At 51.4% G+C, this 20,235-nt stretch overlaps 1 protein-coding gene across 11 annotated transcripts in view; it reads left to right on the top strand.

Annotated features, from left to right (window-relative positions):
- The first annotated feature begins 10,351 nt into the window (after positions 1 to 10,351).
- The window catches only part of MAMLD1 (mastermind like domain containing 1), a 147,810-nt gene continuing 137,926 nt past the window's right edge, over positions 10,352 to 20,235 (top strand). For 2 of the 11 annotated variants that reach the window (XM_055375529.1, XM_055375536.1), the window contains exons 1-2: positions 10,352 to 10,485; positions 11,608 to 11,677. The gene's annotated coding sequence lies outside the window, so the exon portion shown is untranslated. Of the gene's footprint in view, positions 10,486 to 10,761; positions 11,006 to 11,607; positions 11,678 to 11,960; positions 12,322 to 20,235 lie in introns of those variants that run through there. The other 9 variants (XM_055375537.2, XM_063703170.1, XM_055375528.2 and 6 more) reach the window with 7 other exon arrangements.

Below are 20,235 nucleotides of genomic sequence, written 5' to 3' on the forward strand. Positions count from 1 at the left end.
TGTATAGCTCTTTCTTCTGCAACTAGTGAACTAGTGCTGGAGGAAGGTTCTCAGGGGACACTTAGGAGAGAATGTATGAGTGCCCATTCTTTCTCACATTGGAGGCTGGATCTGGGAGTCACAGACAGGGCTGGGAAAAGATTGAACAACCTCACTTTAAGATTCCTTCCAGGCCCAGAAGCCTGGTGGTAAAGAAGGCCCAAGGCCACAAGATAATACAGAAAACTGGCCCAAAAGCTCCTGCTTCCTGCCAGGGTGGGGAGGTCACCATTTTCCATGCTGAGGGACAATGGACCATTAGGAAGAAATGGGAATCCTTTAAGAGAGATAAAAGGAGAGAGGCCTCCAGGGAGCAAAGAGGCAGGGTGAATCCTAGGAGGTGGGAACGGGATCCAGTCAGGGCCATTTATAAAAAATCATAAAAGCATCCACTTAAAACCCTGTGTGCTCCCATCTGCAGCTGGGGCTTTGGGGGAAGTGGGATGGAGGGCTTTTCAGGGAACAGTGAGTGGAAACTTAGGAGCAGGAAGTAGTGATGGTTTCCTCTCCTGGTGTTTTCAGCAATGGATGAGCTACTTGCATCTGAGCCCATGGCCTCAAGCAAATGGATGTAGATCTACAGGCAGGATGCCTTCGATTTGCTCCATCCCACAGCCCCTGGAAACCACAATTGAAAATCAATAATCACTAATAAATCGCTAAGTAATGTTACACTGGCAGAATAGCCATTTCATTAGCAGGAACAAGCCCTGAGCGGAGAGCAGGAGTTGGCATGGAGTTTGACAGGGGACAGCTAGTTCTGGCCTCCATCAAGGGTAGGAAATGTTCTGCTTGCCGTTTACCCTACTATAGAAACACGTGGCCCCTGGTGTTCTCAGCTGCTTAGGGTTACAGAAGCTTCTCGAGGCTTCTGCTCTGATTTTCTCAGCCTCTGTTAAGGGTTGCAAAAGCTTCTTGAGTCTTCTTCTCTGATTCTCCTAGAGTCACTGGGCCTATGGAGTGGCATGGTAGAGTGGAGCCTATAGGGTGGCACACTGCCACATTCACTCTTCAGGAATGTGAAGCCAGTGTGGGACTGTGGTTTCACAGATAGACCAGGGCAATGACATGGGCAATGACGTGTTCTGGGAAGGATGGCTTCTGTGGGGCAGGGCTACAGACAGGAAGGATGTTGAGCACTGCATGGCTACCTGTAGGAAGCTTCTAGATGTCCACTGCAAGGGTCAGTGTGACACCATGTCTATCTTTCTTGGACCTCCACAGTTCTAAAGCCAGGCACCACGGCCCTCCTAGCCAGCAAGGCATCTGCCACTAGGTCAAGGGGATTTTATTACTAAAGCCGTTTGTTTTGCCACTGATGCAATGTGACACCAGCCTGTGTGATCCAGCTCTGGGCATCACGTCTCCAGCACACAGCAATGAGATGGAAATTTGGCTGCTGCAAAAGGCATCGATTTTGCCTTATTCTGTGAATCTCCTTTCTCTGAACAGCAGGGACATTTCAGTTCCTTGTAAGGCACACACTCTCTTCCTCCTGGCAACTGCCCAATACCGTAATTCCCCATATAGTACCACCTTGGAAGTGCCTTGAGCAGCATCCCAGGAGCAAGAGGGCCACTCTACATCCCATGCCCTGAGGCATTAAGGGCTTAATGAAGTACCCAGACAGAATGCACTCAGGGAGGAAAGCATCCCTAGCCTCACCTGCTTCCTACTTCAGGAGAAAGGGCCTGAGAGACAAACACCCTAGCTTACAGAGAAAAGCAGCAAGCTACTTCCTTGCCTTCCTTCCTTTAGTTTTGTTACTCTAATTTCACTGAGTGGCATCTACACTCAGTCCTTAAGGGAGCAGGGTTTCCTTGCTGGCAGATATGCTATGGGGCTGTGAGGCAGGGTACTGGAGGTATAGCTATAGTGCCAACACAACTGCCGACCACCCACAGTCCAGGACTGGTCTCCTGGCTACCAGGACTGGTCTCCTGGCTACCAGGGCAGGTGAGGGGAGCTCCCTGGAAAATGCTAGAAATGGGAGGTCCAAGCTTGTGAGAGAGCCAGAAACTCAAGCCCAGAAAGGGAAAAGAGCTTGTCCCAGGTCCCACAGTGGGCCACTTGCAGGATGGGGCCAAGAACCCAGGATCTTGTTCATGGGGCTGCCACCACCTGACATGGGACATCACTAGCTCTTGAGGAGCCTACTCTCTTCCCACATGCACATATTTATTTGTACTTACCTGTTGCTTGTTGGTGCACTGAGTTATTTCACATAGAGGACAGCAGCACTTCACAGGAGAACTGGAGGGGCCCTTAGGACTTATTTTGCCCAGCCCTGACGCTCAGCAGTTAAGCATGTTTTGCTCTCAGCAAGCATTTTTCAGCAGGAGCAGCAGCAGGTTCTAGGATACCTATTAGACCCTGGCTATATCTGAATAATAGCTAACATCTGAAAGATGTTAACTGACTGAATCCTCATGCCACCCTGTGAGGTAAGTGCCACTGCTAGTCCCATTTTACAGATAAGGAAACCAAAACACAGAGGGGGTTAAGTAAGCTGCCCAAGGTCACAGAGTAGGTAAGAGGCAAAGCCTGGATTCAAAGCAGGCTGGCTCCTGATTGCTTGCCTTTACACTACCCTATGTTATATCTCACAGAGTTGGTGTAATGATCCAATCAATGAGTTAATAAGTCAGGTGTCAGCACCTGCTGCTAAGACCCTTCCAGCTCTCAAGTATGGTACATATGTTGTCTCTAATGATGAATGTGAGAGAGTTTGTCCTTGCCTCTGCTCTTTCCAAACGTGTACAGCCCAAGTCCAATGCTCTGCACACAGTAGGTATTCAGAAAAAGGTCCTCTGTGCATTTGCTATCACAGAAACAGGCATTTGTATATTGCACACCAGCTCTGTGCCCAATCCCATTTTGCAAAGACATGACAAAAATGAGAACTTGTGCTTAATATCAAGTAGTTCATAGTCTACTGAGAAAACGGGTAAATCAACAGTTACAAGCCAAGGTAGTAACGGCTGCAATAGAGTCAGCTCAGATGCTAGAGGTGCTTTTCACAAATGGGGCAGCTCCATGTCCTGGGCCTCAGGGAGGAGGGAGTCAAAGAGGGCCTCACAAACAAGGACCTTAGGCTTCAGCTGAGGCTTAATGACTTCAGAGGAGTACCCCAACTGACCAGGGGAAAGGAGGGCCTCCTGCTGCCTGAAGGGAACAACGGGTACACAGCATGGAGGTGTGAAAGAACAGTGTTTTTCAGAGCAATGACTTGTTTGCTCTGTCCACCACATGAGCTACCTTTGTAGAGGCTCGGGGACAAACCCAGAGGACAGAGCATCAAGCCAAAGAGGATTATCCTCAAGCCTTAAAATCAAATGAATCAAATGGAATTTGTGCTGCTAGTTTTCAGACTTTCTCAGGATCCATGACTCCTTTTTCCCTTCCAATTCCTCCTTCTTGGAATGGGAATGTCTGTCTTATGCCTGTCCCACCATGACATTTTGGAAGCAGAGAACTTGTTGCCTGGTTTCACAGGTACACAGATGGAGAGAAACATTGCTCCAAGATGAGTTATACCCCCAGTCTCACCCATATCTAATTTAAATGATGTTTACGTAAGATTATGGACTGAGAGTTGGTGCTGGAATGGGCTAAGGCTTTAGGGGGTGTGGAGATGGAGTGACTGTCTTTTGCATGAGAAAAACGTGCACTTTTGGGGGCCAGAGGGCAGACTGTTACTGGCTGAATTGTGTCCTCCCAACAAATTCATATGTTGAAGTCCCAACCTCCAGTATTTTGAAGTACCAAGTTGAAGTTGTATGTTGAAGTCTCAACCTCCAGTATCTCAAAATGTGACCTTATTTGGAAATAGGGTCATTGCAGATGAAATTAGTTAAGATGCGGTTATACTGGAGTAGGATGGGGCCCTAATTCAATATGACAGGTGTTCTTTATGAAAGAGAGAAATTTGGACATAGAGGTATGCATTAAAGGAAGACTGTGAAGAGACACAAGGAGAAGATGGCCATCTAAAGCCAAGGAGAAAGGCCTAAGACAGATCCTTTCCTCACAGCTCTCAGAAGAAACCCCGCTGACACACCTTGATTTCAGACTTCTGGCCTCTAGAACTGTGAGACAAGAAATGTCTGTTGTTTAAGCCCCCTAGGTTGTGGCACTTTTTTATGGCAGCCCTAACAAACTATGACAGATTTTGGTATTTTGGAGTAGGGGCAGGTCAGGTAGACCACATATCCTAAGCAAAGGAGGTGGGACTTTAGCCCTCAGGGTTAGAGGGAGCCAAGGAAATAGTTTAAGCAAGGAAGGATCTGTATATGGGAAATTTACGCTAGTGGCTGTCAGGAGAATGTATTGGAGAGGACAAGACTGGAGGAAAGGAGACTAGTTAGGACATGGTTGCTGTACTCTAGATGAAAGTGAATGGCTGCCTAAATATAATAATGAAGATGATAATAATAATAAGTAGTAGTAGTAGTAGTTGCAGTATACTTATGTTTACAACTAATGTGAATTGATTACTTATGCTGTGCCAGGTAATTTACATGGATTAATTAATGATTGCAACAACCTGATGAGGTGGGCACTATTGTTATCTCCATTTCACAAATTAGGAAACTTGCCCCAGGCCACCCAGTAAGTGCTGAGGCCAGGAGTTGAACCAGGCAGTCTGACTCTAACACCTGTGGTGCAATGGTATGTTGGTAAATATTTAACAACCAGCCCTGATTTGTAGCATTTGCCCATTTTGGTGGTGTGCCTATTCCCACTATTGCCAATTTCAGGCTACCAATGTGTCATCAACAGGTTGACAAGATTTCTGAAAATGTAACCATCCTTTCTCACAAGGTGATGTAAGCCAGCTAGCGAAGCACCAGGCACAGAACTAGCCATGTGTGAAGTACATGTTACTTCCCTCCTCCCTGCTGAGCTTTATGTTAATAGGATACTCTTGAGGCCACTCAGTTCCAGACTGCCTAGGACATCCAAATCTTGGTTCCACAGGGAGTAACTGTGTGATCTCAGAAAAATTGCTTAACCTCTCTGAGCCTCAGTTCGCTTAGCCCTGAAATGTGTTTTTACAAGGCTTCATTGAGCTCATAGATGTTAAGCACAGGGCCTGCCACATAATAGGTGTGCCCTCAAGCTTTAGCTGCTTTTATTGCTTATATGATTGTGCTTTCCAAACCCAGGTCACCTGGAGCACATTGTCTGGTTTTCTCCAGACGTCCTGGAGAGTGTGCCTGCCCGACGGTGGGCCCAGCTGGTTTCCTGGCGTTAGGTCATATTAACCTTGAGAATGATTGTGGTGATGGTGCAGCAGCAGCCTAGATGGTTGCTAGGACAGGCACAGGCCAGAGTTGTGTTGTTTTCGCTTTTTAAGTCACAAAATTGCAAATGGTCTGAAGCGTCCTAGAACAGCGGGTAGAACCTCTTCCCATGTGGGTCCTGAGTTGTGCCTTTTCTCTTGGAAAATAATGTCATTGCATGAAGAGTAATAATTAGCATGCCATCTGCATACTTTTTTCTATATAAGAGCTTTGACAATGTCTTTCAGTCCTATGCATGGTGCAAGTGGGAAACTGGCAGCCATCTGGATTTACATTAATTCCCTAAATTGTTTATCCATCTCTGTTTAAATGACCATATCCCATCCTTATCTAGGCTTTGGTAGCATTACCTATGGCATTTTGGAAACAGCATTCATGGTAAGTAAGCAGCTACGGAGGGAAAAATTGACTTGTAGCCACAGTTTTCTGGTTTCATGGTGAAATCGATGCAAACCATTCTACAGGCCCTTAATTAACTGCTTGCTTGCTAATGAGGGCTTTTTTTTTTTTCTTAAAGGTTCCTGTATTTTAAATCAGTGAAGTCGCCAGGAAATTACAATCAATATTTTAACAATTTCCCATTTGTTTCTATTGTGTTTCTTCAACATCCCCAAGAATATTAAAATTGTTCAAGAACACAGCAAAAAGAAATAAGTCAACTTGTTTCCCAGTGGCTCTCCTCTGCCCCACCAGGGCAAAATGCCGATGTGTCCTCTGTGAGTGCCCCAATCTGTTTCCTTACCTGGCACAGACTCATCTTTTTTTTTTTGCCAGACATGTCAAGCACTTGCAGAGTGTTCAATATCACAAGATGTTTTGAACATACATGCAAGACCTGAGCTTTTGTCTGAATACTTTTCACTTGATTAGGTTCAAGGCTGGCTGCCTCTTGTCTTTTAGGGTATGTAGGACAACAATCACGATAGCATCCTCTTCTCTGAGGGCTAATGACTGATGGGGTAGACACCTTGACTAGGGTGGTCCTGTCCATGACAGAACTAAAACCCTGACTACACACCAATAAGGCCGTTACTACTGTGACTCCATTTTGGAAATTAGACCTGTGAGGCTCAGGAGGTTGTACAGCTGGGAGACAGCAGAATCTGGGTGTACACCAGTGCCTTTTGCCTCCCAGATCAAGTTCACTGCACTTCCTCTGCATGGGGTAGTCGTCACCCAAGGCCTTCCCAAGGGCACTTGTCCATCCTCATTCCTGTATTCCTGTTGGTTGTGGCTTCCAGCAAGCTGTGGTCAGAGAACTCAGGTTCCCTGGGGCTAGGACTCTATGCAGATGAGGAGTCCACAAGCCCTGAGCCAATGCCCCAGGAGCCTAGAGCTCAAGAGCCTGGGGGGTGGGGGTCTCTGGCTTTGCTGAGGGCCTGGGGTGTGGCGTCTGCCTGGCTGAGTGAGGCATGGGTGTAGGGGGCTGGGAGCCAAGGGAGCAGGTGGACGTGGTGGCCTCCAGTTGGGCATTGGCTAAAGGCCTCTGAGCATTAGAGGTGAAGTGGGGGATGCCAGAAGGTGCTGGCCACATCCATCATCTCACTTTCTCTCTCTGGATTCATATTCTGCCATCCAGAGGGTACCCTGAACACCCCCCAACACACACACCCACTGCAGCTGAGGATTAGCCATGGGTCCATCAGGGAGGCTTTGGGGAAACCCCAAAAGGCACTGTTAAACTGTGAAACAAGGAAGAGCTGAGGACAAAGGCCTACGGTGTCAGAAAAGGACAGCTAGGGCTGAGGATGTCCAAAGGAGGGAGGGCACCTGCGCTGTGATGGGATTCAGGACAAGCTTCATTGAGGAGAAGGCCTTTGAGATGAGCCTTGAAGGCCAGGCAGGATTTTTTTTTAATATATAGAGATGGGATCTCACTTTCTTGCCCAGGCTTGCCTCGAACTCCTGGGCTCAGAGGATTCTCCCTCTTTGGCTTCCCAAAGTGCTGGGATTGCAGGCGTGATACACCGTGCTCAACCCAGGCAAGATTTTGAAAGGAGAGCTGGCATGGGGAATATATGAGCAAAGGGGCAGAAGTGGGAAGAACCAGGAATTGTTAGGTGTCCAGTCAGCAGTCCAGCCAAGCAGGAGACCCAGGTGCATGTGTGAAAGTACCAAGAGAAGAATCTAGAAGTAAACAGAGACTGGTGCTCACTATGAAGGGCCTTGCATGTCAAGCTGAGATGTTGGGATTTAGTGCTGTCAGCAGTAGAAAGCCGCAGGAGGCTTTTGAGCATGGGAGTAATGAGAAATAGAGCCACTGGATGTGTGTTTCCTCTTTCCAGTCAACATGTGTGTTCTCCATGGGCCCCTACCTGCGCAGGCCACACCCAGAATTCCAGAGGCTGCCCAGTTAAGTCCCAGCATTTGTCAGATGAACTTGGGAAAACTTGCCATCTGTTCACAAGAATATGACTATAAATGACAGGTGGCTGGTGATTGTATTTTTCAAATCCATTGAGCTCCAGGTTTGGGTCAGAGCAAAGACAGGGCTCATATTAGCCCCGGCATGGTATCTCTGGACCCCAATAGCCTAAGCCCAGCTTTTTGTTTAGCAACCACTCAGCAAAAGGACCAGGAGTTCCCCTAGGAGAAGGACAGCTCCTTGAAACCCCATGGTATTCTTTTCCTTGCCTGGACCCACAGGCCAGGACTGCACACACTAAACATGGGTGGCCACATAGCAAGTGGAAATGGCCCAAGCTTTGAGGCCCAATTGCTTTACTGCTCTACCACTCATGGGTTGTGTGCCCCTGGATATGTGCCTCTACCTCTCTGAGTGTCTGATTTCCTCATTTAGAACATGGAGATAATGATCAACACCTCACTGGGGACGCGGACCCTGCAGGTAAAGCACAGGCTAGTTCTACGTTAATGCAGGAAGATGTGCTGCTGAGCTCCAGACTTGGTCTTGCATTTTGGGTGAAAAAAGGGCCGGGCCCTGGCTCTCAGAGCCAGTCTACTCAGTGAAGAGAAAGCCCTCACCCTGCCTCTGTCTCTGGCCTCCTCTCCCATTTGTCCATCAACCTTGGGATACCCTAGGTGACAACCACAAGGAAACCTCTTTCCACCAGTAACTGAAGGAATCACTCTCTGTACCGTTGTGACTGCCTGTAAGACTGCCACCAATGCATGTGTGCCACACTGCCCCTTGGTGACATGACCCGAAGCTGGTTTCATGTCATTAACACAAAGCTCTTTGCCTGCCCTCCAGCCTTCTTAACCTTTGTTTAGGTCATGAACCACCTTCAAATGTGATGACATCTATGGGCCCCTTTTCCAATGGGTGTGTATAGTGCAGTGGCCCCCAGAGTTTCCTGAAAAGTTCCAGGAAAGCAGAATCTACTAACATTCATTGAACAGATACTCCATGCCAGGCACCGTGCTGGGAGCTGGGAAGACAGCAGTGAACAAAACAGACGCTGACCGCTACCCTCTTGGGATCTAACCTATAGAGGAGGTCAGCTAGCGGTAAGCGCTAAAGAGAAAACAAAGCTGGGAAGGAGAGAGGAAGTGCCAGAGATGGGCGTGGGGCTTTGAAATGTTACATAGGGTGGCCAGGTGACATTTGTGTCAAGACTAAAGGAAATGAGGGAGCCAGCCCATAGATATCTTGGGGAAGTGAATTCCAGCCCAAGGGAACAGCTAAAGCAAAAGTCCTAAGTAAAGCAGGAATGTATCTATGTGTTGAGGAAGAGTTGGGAGGTCTGTGTGGCTGGAGCACAGTGAGTGGAGGGAAGATGACGTTATTGAGATAGCGGAGGGACATGCCTGAAGGGCCCCAGAGGCCACTAGAAGCACTTCAGTTCTACTTTGAGTGCAATGGGGAGTCACTGTGGGGTTTGGCACAGAGATCGGGGAATAGACTGCAAGGAGAGAGTTGAAGGGAGGGAGGAATGAGGGCAGTCTGTGCGGCAGCTACTGGAGTAATCCTGGGGGGAGAGGCTGCTGGCTGGTACCCGGGGGGAGCAATGGATGAGCAGACTGACACTGTGGATACATTTTGATGATGCAGATGGCAGAATTGTCTACTGGACTGGCTGTGAGGTGTGAGCAAGAGAGAAGAATCGGGGAGGATCCCAGGGCCTTCTGCCTGGTCAACATGAAGGATGGAGTAGCCATGAACTGAGGTAGCAGACTATGGGCTCGGCACACTTGGGAGATGATCAGGAACTCGGTTCAGTCAGGTTATGTGGAGTTTGCGATTTCTAATGGCCATCCAGGTGCTGGTGCCAAGCAGGCAGTTAGCCATCTCGCAGACGTGTGGCTGTGATATTACAGGCTTCTTAGGATGCTCTAGGGGAATGGACATCATTTGTCCCACTGAGGAAGATGAGAGCAAGTGGTCCAAGGGTTGAGTGGAGGTGCTGGGAACAGAAACCCACCTTCCATCTCCTTGGCTAGTGCACTTGGAGGTTGCAGATAGAATTTTAAAAGCATCCTGCCAATGCTCTGTGATAGGCATGGCCATCTCCCATTCAGCTTTGTTTAATCAGATTTCCTTCAAGGGACTCCCGCACTCTCGCAGTTCTACCGGGGCACTGGCAACCCTGAGATGACTCTAGCTCTCCCTGGAGGGCCTTGTAGGTAAGGTTCAGTCACCAGAGAGCAATAACCTCTTCTGGCTGCCTGCCCTTTGCAGAGCAGACAGGACTGGACCCAGACAAGGCAGATTCCTTCACAACTGCCCTGACGAACTGTGTACCCCCAGCCTCGCCCTGTTGGGCTGGGCGCATCCTGGCAGCGCTGGGGCTGCGAAGCCACAGGCCCTGCATGTGCCTCGCGGTTGGGCCTGGACGCCGCTCTTCCTCCAGGTAACTTCGTGAAACGCTAGGAGGCAATCGCCCAGCCTCACTGCGCCTACGTAGCCCACGAAGGGATCTTGCTGGGTTCTCGGAGGTGGCCCCAGCGCTTTCTGAGGGCCGAGAGCGTGGGCGTGGAGGGAAGGAGGGGCCTAGTGGGCGGCGGGCCCACCCCTTTATTCGTGGCCTGCGGCTCCGCTGAGCGTGACCAGATGTGTTGGTGACAGGTTGCTACTCAGAGGTGCGGACAGGAGCTGAGCGCTGCTGCTGTCGGAGCAGACGCGGCGTTCCCGGGTTGTGCTCAGCCCCTGCAGCTGCCATCGGCTGGAGAAGTCCAGGTTAGGAAACGCATCCGGGGAGGGGATCCTGGAGAAGGGGTGCAGCCAAATACCCGGGAGGTGGGATAGGTGGGAGGGGAGTCGCTGGACTCGGCGCCAGGGCAGATGGTGGACAGGGCGCGCTGGCCCGCCCGGCAGTTCCCAAGGAACCTATGTTCCTGCAGAAGCCGCAGGTGTCCGTCTTGGGATAACTGCGGAGAGAGCCAATCCAGCCCAGCTTGGGCGGGAGCATCGCGTGCCCTGGTCCAGTGGAACGGGAGACTGGCCAGCGAGCCTGGACTCTGAGCTAAGCGTACTGGCGGGCGACGGCGACAGCGTCCGCGCTGAGGGTGGGGGACTGGGAAGTGGGGAGTGGGGCACTCGGCCAGGATGGAGAGAATGCAGTTCACTAACTGCCACCTGAGAGCCCTGGTCCCCGCTGCCGCCACAGCGGGTCGGTTTGGCAGTCAGGGCGCGAGCTGGTGAGCGGATGCGTGGGCGGAGGGACTGGCGCTACCCACCCAGCAGCCACCCACTGCAGGTGAGTGCCCCTCCCAGGGTGAGGGGAGGAGAAGGGCCTGGCCGCTAGCCCTAGGGTCAGGCTCTGGTGAAAATGGGAAGGGGGATGGGGGCTGAATAGGCTACTTTGTGATGAGACTCCCGTCCCTGTGACACTTCAGGGTCCTCCGGGGATCTGTCATTCCTCTTGCAAGCTCTCTTGTTCTCTGGTCCCTCTCCTCCTCTCCTTATTTCCTCCTCTCCTCTCCTCTCCTCTCATCTGCTCTCCTCTCCTCTCCTCTCCCTCCACCGTGTCTCTACCTCTATCTCCGCCGGTGCCTCTCTCGGTATCTGTCTCTCAGTCTCTGCCTTCTCTGTGTCTCGTACGGTCTCCTGTCTTTCTTGGTCTCTCGGTCCTGAGCGCTCTCTCGCCCTGTCACTGATGACCGCTGGCTTTTGGCTCTCCGTGCTCGCTCTTCGTGTGTCCCGGCCACGCACGGCTCACCAGCTCGCTTTCCCCTGACGCGGAAAGTCTACCTTCGGCTTGCGGGGTTCCCAAGCGCGCCGGGCCCCGCCTGCGGCCCTCCGGCGGGCTCTGTCTGCTGGACGCGCTCCGGTAACCCTGCTGTCGCCTCTTTCCACCAGCGCACCGCCTAGGCAAGCCAGCTGACGCCGGGGGCGCAGACCACCCTCCACTGAGTGCGGAGCAGCCAAGGTGAGTGCACCGATGCCCCTTCCGCCCCTCCGATCCCTCCCCAGCTGCCCTGGTTCGAGCTGACTGGAGAAATGAGGCGGCAACAGCGAAGCCAGCCTGCGGCCGCTTTCTCCTCTAAAGACTGGTGGGAGGGCCCGGGAGGCCCCTTGGGCGGCCGCAGCTCTTTGGCTGCCCGCCGCCCCATCCCGGAGTGGAAACCCTGAGTTTCCAGGCTTCGGGCTGGCGGGGTCGCGGGCAGGGCAGCGCGGCTTCCCCTTTAAGGCCGGAGCCGCTCGTCGCCGTGAGTGTGAGGGTGTGTGAGTGTGCGGCGTGCGTGTCTCCTCCTCCCCGAGTGACACAGCAGTGAGAAATGCCTATCAGTAACTTAAACCCCCGAAACTCCACCTTCCGGGCGCGCGGCGCGGAGCCGAGCGGTGGGAATGGAGCGAGCAGATTGAGGCCGCCACTGCAGCGCCGCCAGCATGAACTTGGCCGCGAGCTGAAGCGGCCGGCGGCGGGCGGGCGCGGGGGCACCGGCCGCTAGCCAGGGGGTGATCTGCAACAGGGCTGGGTTCCTTGGCGGCCGCCTGAGTCCAGGCTGCCCGCGCCGGCGGCCGCCCGCCCCTCGGACACTGCCCCCGCCGCCGCCGGAGCTCTGCAGCACGGTAAGGCTGAGGGCGGGTGCAGGAGGTCTGACTGTTCCGGGGGTTCCGGGGTACACTTGTAGCCCCCAGTTATGGTCCCCATCGCTGAGGATCAGGGTCCCAGGGGTGCTTCCAGTCGGTAGACCCTAAAGTTTGCTCTGAGCACACAGCCCACCTGGCGCTGCGGGCGGCCGCCCCCTTCTCGAACCAGCCCGGCTGGGCTGGGCGCAGCTCGAAACGCCGGAGACCACGGCCTTTGGCTCGGCGCCCGTCGGGCGTCTGAAATCCGGCGGGGACAGCCACGTACCGGGGAGGAAAGGTAGAAGGGCGCAAGCTCCTCGGGCTACGCTGGGCTACTGGGAGGCTCCCACTCTGTCCCAGCACCCCCGGGTCGCTTGCAGCCTGGGTGTCACCGGCGACGGTGCCTTCACATGCCAGCTCCCTGAGCCCAGGCCAGTAGGCAGTGGGCGCTGGGTGAAGGATTCCCCCACCCCAACGCTGTTTGCCGCCTCTGAGCGAGAGTGTGGAGTGTGCGCGCCGAACCCGCTGCCCTGCACTCCCTCCCCTGCCAACTCCTGGGAAGAGCAGCCCGGAGATGAGCTGGTGTTCAGGGCAGCCCGGACTGGGTTCCTGCGGAGCAGCCCCGGCACCCCTGCGTCGGAGTCCGCGCTTCAGGTTCCCCAGCATCCGCGCGACGACAGAGCTGGGCGCCCGGCGCCGGCTAGCGCGGGCGGGAAGCCCCCCGGAGCGCCGCCAAATACTTTTCTCGGCCAGTTGGCTTGGCCAGGCTCCGTCCCAATGCAGTGTGTCCGAAGCCTCCTGGAAAGCTGGAGATGTCGTCTGATTCTGATCCGTGATTAAATTCGGACTGAGCAGACACTAATAGGATTAGCCTGCCAGAAAGCTCGGCCCTGAAGCCATCGGAACCTGTGCAAACACGCGCCTCGGGCTGGGGCATTCACTCCCGCCGCGCTCCTGCAGCTGGGTGCGGCTGACCTGGGCACCCGGAGTGTGGGTGTGTGTGAGCGGGCGGGAGCACAGCGTGGCTGGGGGACGTGGGGAGAAGGGGCTGCTTTTGCTGGGGTGGCTTGTCGTTGTTGTTTGGCACCACGGTGCCCCCCGGGGGCGCGGTCCCCACGGTGAACGTGCTGCTCACGGGTAAGCAAACCCAGGCCGGCTCCGGGACATTGTCTGCGAGGGCGAGCGAGCCGAGCTTACTAGAGGCGGCTGCGCTGGAACAAAGGCGCAAAGTCTCCCTGAGACCAAGCAATTTTGAAAGAGTTGGCTAGGGAGAGGGCCTGGGTCTCCCGGGGTAGACCCCCGCGGGAATTGCGCCGCCCCCAGCGGCCCCGGCCCGCGCCTGGGGAATTGTGTTCCCCGGTTGCGGTGAGCCGGCGAGCGACATCGCAGCGGCGCGGCCCAGCTCTTGGCAGGCGTGGGTTGCCGCCCGAGTGCCCACCGGCCGGGCGGGGTCGACCGTGCACCCGCCGGGGCTTCCCGGCCGCCACCGCAGCTCTGGGCCCCCGGAGGCCGCGCAGCTTCTTTCCTTCCCTCCCTCCCACCTCTTCTTGTCTTTATAGATCCCCCCTCCCTCCCACCCCCGCCGCCGCCGCCGCCAACAATCCGCTTTATAAAAAGCCCCTTTGTTTCCCAGGAGGCAGGAGAGAGGGAAGGGGAAAAGGGACGCAGAGGCAGAGGGCGGGGGCGGCTGTCTCCAAGTGGTTTCGAGCCGCTCGGGACAGGAGGGCAAGTGTAGGCGATGGGGGAGGGGGCTGTGTTTCTAGGACCCTCTGTGGGAACCCACGAAGGCGCACGGAGCCTCAGCCCCGGCCCTCGCTGCACGTCCGGCCTGCCAGCCCTGGACACCCTAAATCCCGGAGGCCGGGACGGCCGAGTGGACTGCACTGCGAGCTGGCGGGCGCGCGCAGAGGCCCTAGGCTGCAAGCGCTCCGCGGGGTGGGCAGACGCGACTCGCCGATGCGCTCGCCGGGCTCGGGCATAGGGGGCGCCCTTTCCTTGGTTTCGCTTTGCAGCGGGCGCCCCTCGCCGCCGGAGCTCAGGGCAGCTGTCGCGCCCGCCGGTGGCTAAGACGGAGGCGGCAGCTCGGAGGCTTAGGCCACCCGCGTCTGGCTACACGCCTCATTTCTTCCCGCGCCCTCCTGCCACACCCTCCGCCCCGCCACACACAAGGGCTCAAACTCTCCGAGCGCCCTTTGTTTGGAGGCGCGGAGGCAGTGGGAGCCGCCACCTCCGGGGTTCGTGTAGCCTAGGCGGGCAGTGAGGATGAGCGTGCTACTCTGGACCGCGCGCTGGCCTGCTGCCTCTGCACCTAACCCAGCGCCTGACACTAAAGCTGCCAGCTTTAGTTGGATTGACGATTTAGCGGGTCCTTGTCCCTTATAACTGCCCCCCTAAAACTTTCGAGAACCAGGGCTTGCACTGAGGAATGTCAAATATAATGTTAGAAGTAACCTTTCGCCATTCTGTTGACCTGCTCCGCCCCTGTGCCCCAAAGTGGTCGGTGTCTCTCATAGAGTTTGTTCGGGAAGGGAATACTGAAAAGAAAAAAGTGACAAATAAGGAAAGTGGGCGGGGCCCAGGCTCAGGCTGGTGGGTCTCCCAAACGAAGTCAGATTCCACCCGCTCTCTGGCCGCCTCCGCCCCTCCTACTTCCATTTAATCTGATGTCGACGTTTTATTTGTGCCTTTTTGCATATTTTTCTCCTACTCCCCTCGCCTCCCATCTCTGGAGGTTATTGATAAGTGCTGCTCAAACATTTGTTCTCTGCGTCTTTGGAGTAGAAGATGAAGCGTTAACACCCCCAACGCGCATACACACATCCCAACTGCATCTAAAACCACAAGAAAGTAATCAAAGGGTAAACTACTGGTTCTGCCTTCTCCTCCCTCCTTTGTGCTTCTCTTCTGGAGCAAGATCATTGGAAAATAAAGCTGCTGATGTGCGAGATGGAACATATGGTGCCTCCATAAGAGAGAAGCTGAAATGGCCTTGAACCTGCCGGACAGACCAGCTGTTTGCTGCCAGCCAGAGCAGCTAATCAGCTTCTTCCCCTTAAAGTAACAGCCCTCTTTTCACTTCATGACCAGTTTGCATATTAAATAGGATATTCTCCAGAGGGGAAAAGTGATGGGCTCCTATACTGCTTTGTGCTTGGTGGTTCTCCAATGCCTGCTCCCTGCTCCGGGGGCCGCCCTGCCCTCTCCCGGTGCCTGCCTGCGATGTGCGAGTGTTTCTTTCAGTACTGAAGTAAGAATGTTGCTCAAAGTGGAACTTGGGACAGAAGAGGCAGGAAAAAAGAAAGAAAGAGGTGGGGCTGAGAGATTTCCAGATGCCTGGGAGGAAATCTCTCTGTTTTGTTCAGCTTCGGAAAAAACTAGCATTCTTTCCCCCCTTTCCCCCTTTAAAAATATCACAAAGAGCTGAAGCTTTTCCTTACAAGATCTCCTTAAAAATCATCCTCTTCCGGCTGTGACCATTTTCAGTTTTTCTTCAGTACAATGTGTTGGGGTGGGGGGTGGGGAAGAGTTTGGCGTTGGAAGAAGAAAGCCTTTAGGAGATACAAGGAAATTCCATGTTAGGAAATCATTAGCAAAGGGTGACTTCGTCTGTTTTCCTGCCACTGACGCTGACAGTGACACAGATGTGTGGGTTGAAATAGGAACGTCATTGAATTTTTACACTCCACCAGGAAATACCCTGTTTCTGGGGTGGGGGTGGGGGCTACAGATTCACTGCATCTTAAGGTAGGAGATTCACTATTGTCAATCCTTTTTACTAAGGAAAGGGATTTTTTTAGCTTAGCCAGCATGTTTAATATATTTTCTTCCCTTTTAAATTGATCACCTAAAGGCATAAAATGCACCTGTTAATGGATGGTCCCTAGGAAACTCAATTACTATTTGGGGTTATGAAAGGGAATAAACTGGTCTTAGACAAGTGGCTCTTCTGAAAATAGCTGGACTATGCCTCTTCTTTAAAGGAGCCTCAATATACAGTAAAACCTTTTTTTATTATTATACTTTAAGTTCTAGGGTACATGTGCACAATGTGCAGGTTTGTTACATATGTATACATGTGCCATGTTGGTGTGCTGCACCCATTAACTCATCATTTACATTAGGTATATCTCCTAATGCTGTCCCTTCCCCCTCCCCCCACCCCACAACAGGCCCCGGTGTGTGATGTTCCCCTTCCTGTGTCCAAGTGTTCTCATTGTTCAATTCCCACCTAAGAGTGAGAACATGCGGTGTTTGGTTTTTTGTCCTTGCGATAGTTTGCTGAGATTGATGGTTTCTACCTTCATCCATGTCCCTACAAAGGACATGAACTCATCCTTTTTTATGGCTGCATAGTATTCCATGGTGTATATGTGCCACATTTTCTTAATCCAGTCTATCATTGTTGGACATTTGGGTTGGTTCCAAGTCTTTGCTATTGTGAATAGTGCCACAATAAACATACGTGTGCATGTGTCTTTATAGCAGCATGATTTATAATCCTTTGGGTATATATCCAGTAACGGGATGGCTGGGTCAAATGGTATTTCTAGTTCTAGATCCTTGAGGAATCTCCACACTGTCTTCCACAATGGTTGAACTAGTTTACAGTCCCAGCAACAGTGTAAAAGTGTTCCTATTTCTCCACATCCTCTCCAGCACCTGTTGTTTCCTGACTTTTTAATGATCGCCATTCTAACTGGTGTGAGATGGTATCTCATTGTGGTTTTGATTTGCATTTCTCTGATGGCCAGTGATGATGAGCATTTTTTCATGTGTCTGCTGGCTGTGTAAATGTCTTCTTTTGCGAAGTGTCTGTTCATATCCTTTGCCCACTTTTTGATGGGGTTGTTTGTTTTTTTTTCTTGTAAATTTGTTTGAGTTCTTTGTAGATTCTGGATATTAGCCCTTTGTCAGATGAGTAGATTGCAAAAATTTTCTCCCGTTCTGTAGGTTGCCTGTTCACTCTGATGGTAGTTTCTTTTGCTGTGCAGAAGCTCTTTAGTTTAATTAGATCCCATTTGTCAATTTTGGCTTTTGTTGCCATTGCTTTTGGTGTTTTAGACATGAAGTCCTTGCCCATGCCTATGTCCTGAATGGCATTGCCTAGGTTTTCTTCTAGGGTTTTTATGGTTTTAGGTCTAACATTTAAGTCTTTAATCCATCTTGAATTAATTTTTGTATAAGGTATAAGGAAGGGATCCAGTTTCAGCTTTCTACATATGGCTAGCCAGTTTTCCCAGCATCTTTTATTAAATAGGGAATCCTTTCCCCATTTCTTGTTTTTGTCAGGTTTGTCAAAGATCAGATGGTTGTAGACGTGTGGTATTATTTCTGAGGGCTCTGTTCTGTTCCATTGGTCTATATCTCTGCTTTGGTACCAGTACCATGCTGTTTTGGTTACTGTAGCCTTGTAGTATAGTTTGAAATCAGGTAGCATGATGCCTCCAGCTTTGTTCTTTTGGCTTAGGATTGTCTTGGCAATGCAGGCTCTTTTTTGGTTCCATATGAACTTTAAAGTAGTTTTTTCCAATTTTGTGAAGAAAGTCATTGGTAGCTTGATGGGGATGGCATTGAATAAACCCTTTTTTTTAAGATTCTGATTTTTTTTTTTCTGCAACAGTGCATTGCACAGATCATTAGCCTAGGAGCTGGGAAACTTGTGTTCTAGAAAGTTCTGCCCATTAATTAACAGAGTGATCTTGGACAAGTCCATCCTTTCTCTCCCCCAATCCCATGACCTCTGAGTCTGAGTCCCTTCCAGTTCTAAAACACTATGGTTTGTGAATGAAATAGTCATTTTCTGGGAAAGTGAAACATCAAGTTCAACCTTGTCATTGGGAAACAGCCAGACAGATAATAAAAAGGGGCTGATATTTTGAAGGGCAAGGATAAAAAGGAGGAGTAAAAAAATGGCAGAAGTCCAATCAAAACAATACAAAAGTGTGAAGTGTTCACCTTTTTGTGTCTTTTGCAAGTGTGAACTTCTAACCCAGAATCAGAGACAGCAGACATCAGAAATCAACCCAAAGGTTCTCTTGTCCAGTACTCCTGTTGATGGCAGGCCTCCTAATCATTGGGTTGGTATATAGATAACGGGATCTAAACTCTTTAGAGTAGACTGGCATATTTCCAAAGGACTCATCTAATGTAGAGCAGATTTGCTGCTTTGCAGTTATTTAGCAAAGGTTTCAAAGACAAAAAGGCCTTCCATCCACACACACGTGCACCACTGGGGTGTGGGTTCTGAACCCATTGTTGAACCTTTTCTTTTCTTCCTAATCCAGCTGTTTTTTTTAAATCACATTTCCAACTTTGGGGATACAGCAGCCATGTAAGAACCTGCTGCTGTCCTACTTGATGTTAATATTGATTTTTTAAAGGGGCAGGGGTGAACATTATGAAGAAGGACTCTTTATCCTCTGAGTTCTTTGGCAATTATCTTGCTGCCATAAATGTTGATACACATATAATGGATGTAACTAAAAAACTCCTTATCCAAGCAGAAAAGGCTGAGTGTTTTTTGGAGCAGATAGAATGCTGAGAGTGTGAATAGACCAACCCAGATGTCACTGGGGAAGGAGATAAATGATGGAGGAACAGGAGCCGGTTACTATGGATCAGCACAATAAACCAATTCCCATCATACACCTCTCACAACGCCACCGAGGGGTAACCTAGGCAGCACCAGTCAACTGTATGGCAGGAAAAAAGCATTGCAAAGCTCAATTGGAACCGGCCTGGTTTTGTAGGCATTGGGTCCTTAAACATCTTCAGTACTTCGAGGAGGAAAATTTCATAAATCTGAATGAATCTGAAGAGACTGTGTTGCAAATACTTATTACTTCTTATTTTTGTTGTGTCATTGTTGTTCTTTAGTCTGTAAAGGTGTCAAAGGAAGAAGAAAAGGCCCCATGGAGCTGTCAGGACAGTTAGTCAGGGGGTTCTCCATGGAGGTAAGAAACAGTAGCTTGTGTTATAGGATATTTACATGCCAAGATTGGAGGTGCATAGTCCTGTGGGGTCCTGCTCCCAAATTACCAGCCCAGGGCTGCTGAAGCCCCAAGAGCATTTTCTTCCAGAGAAGGAGACAGAAGCAAAAGAGTTGGGTTACCTTATTTCCCTGCCTCCACCCCCCCTAACTCTGGTTGCTTTCTTTCTCCCCTTCACAGAGCCTCCCTGGTTTCCTTCAAACCTCAAGTTTTCTCCTAAAATCTGACGTCTTTATAACATCCAAAGCAATCAGATATGAAACAGTTCAAAAATATTCCCCCCGGGGGAGGGAATAGCAAGGGGCCTCCCTGGCTGTAGGCACTGAGCTCCCAGAGTAAAGGCTTCCAGAGACGGGGCCTAAAGAGGGTTTGGGAGCAAGAAGCAAAAAGCTCTTTGCAAAGTTTGGGAGAGCTTTCCTTGCCCAGATTGGCTATCTTGGGCCTCCCTGAGGCCCCAGCTTCAGACTACTCCCTCCCTTCCTCAGCCTGCAAGAGGGTGGGCTCTTTCTACCCCTGGAGGAGGACCCCCCCCCCCCACCCACCATGGCAACTCAGTCCTGCCCGGCTGCCCTCTGACCCCGACACAGCCAGTGCCCCTTTCTGTACAGCCCAGTTGGAGCCTCCCAGACCCCCATTTCCTTGGTGGACAGGTGGGGTAAGCTACCTTACCCTCCCATGTGCCCTGCTGCTTGTTCTGCCAAGTAAATAACCAGTAAGTGGATTTTGGGAAAGGCCATTTTCTTAAGGCTGAGAATTGTTCCCTGAGGTTCAGAGAAGGATGGAGTGGACCAGGTGATATCATCTTGTTGGAAGAGGGCCTAGCAGGCCAGCCGTTGATTTTTTCCCCTTTCTTCCACCTGTGCGAGTACCTAGACACTAGACCACAGGGACAGTTTTCTGCTGATTTTGGAAGAGATCATTGGAG

This window comes from Gorilla gorilla, chromosome X (assembly GCF_029281585.2).
Source record: "Gorilla gorilla gorilla isolate KB3781 chromosome X, NHGRI_mGorGor1-v2.1_pri, whole genome shotgun sequence".
NCBI classification, from domain to species: Eukaryota; Metazoa; Chordata; class Mammalia; order Primates; family Hominidae; genus Gorilla; species Gorilla gorilla.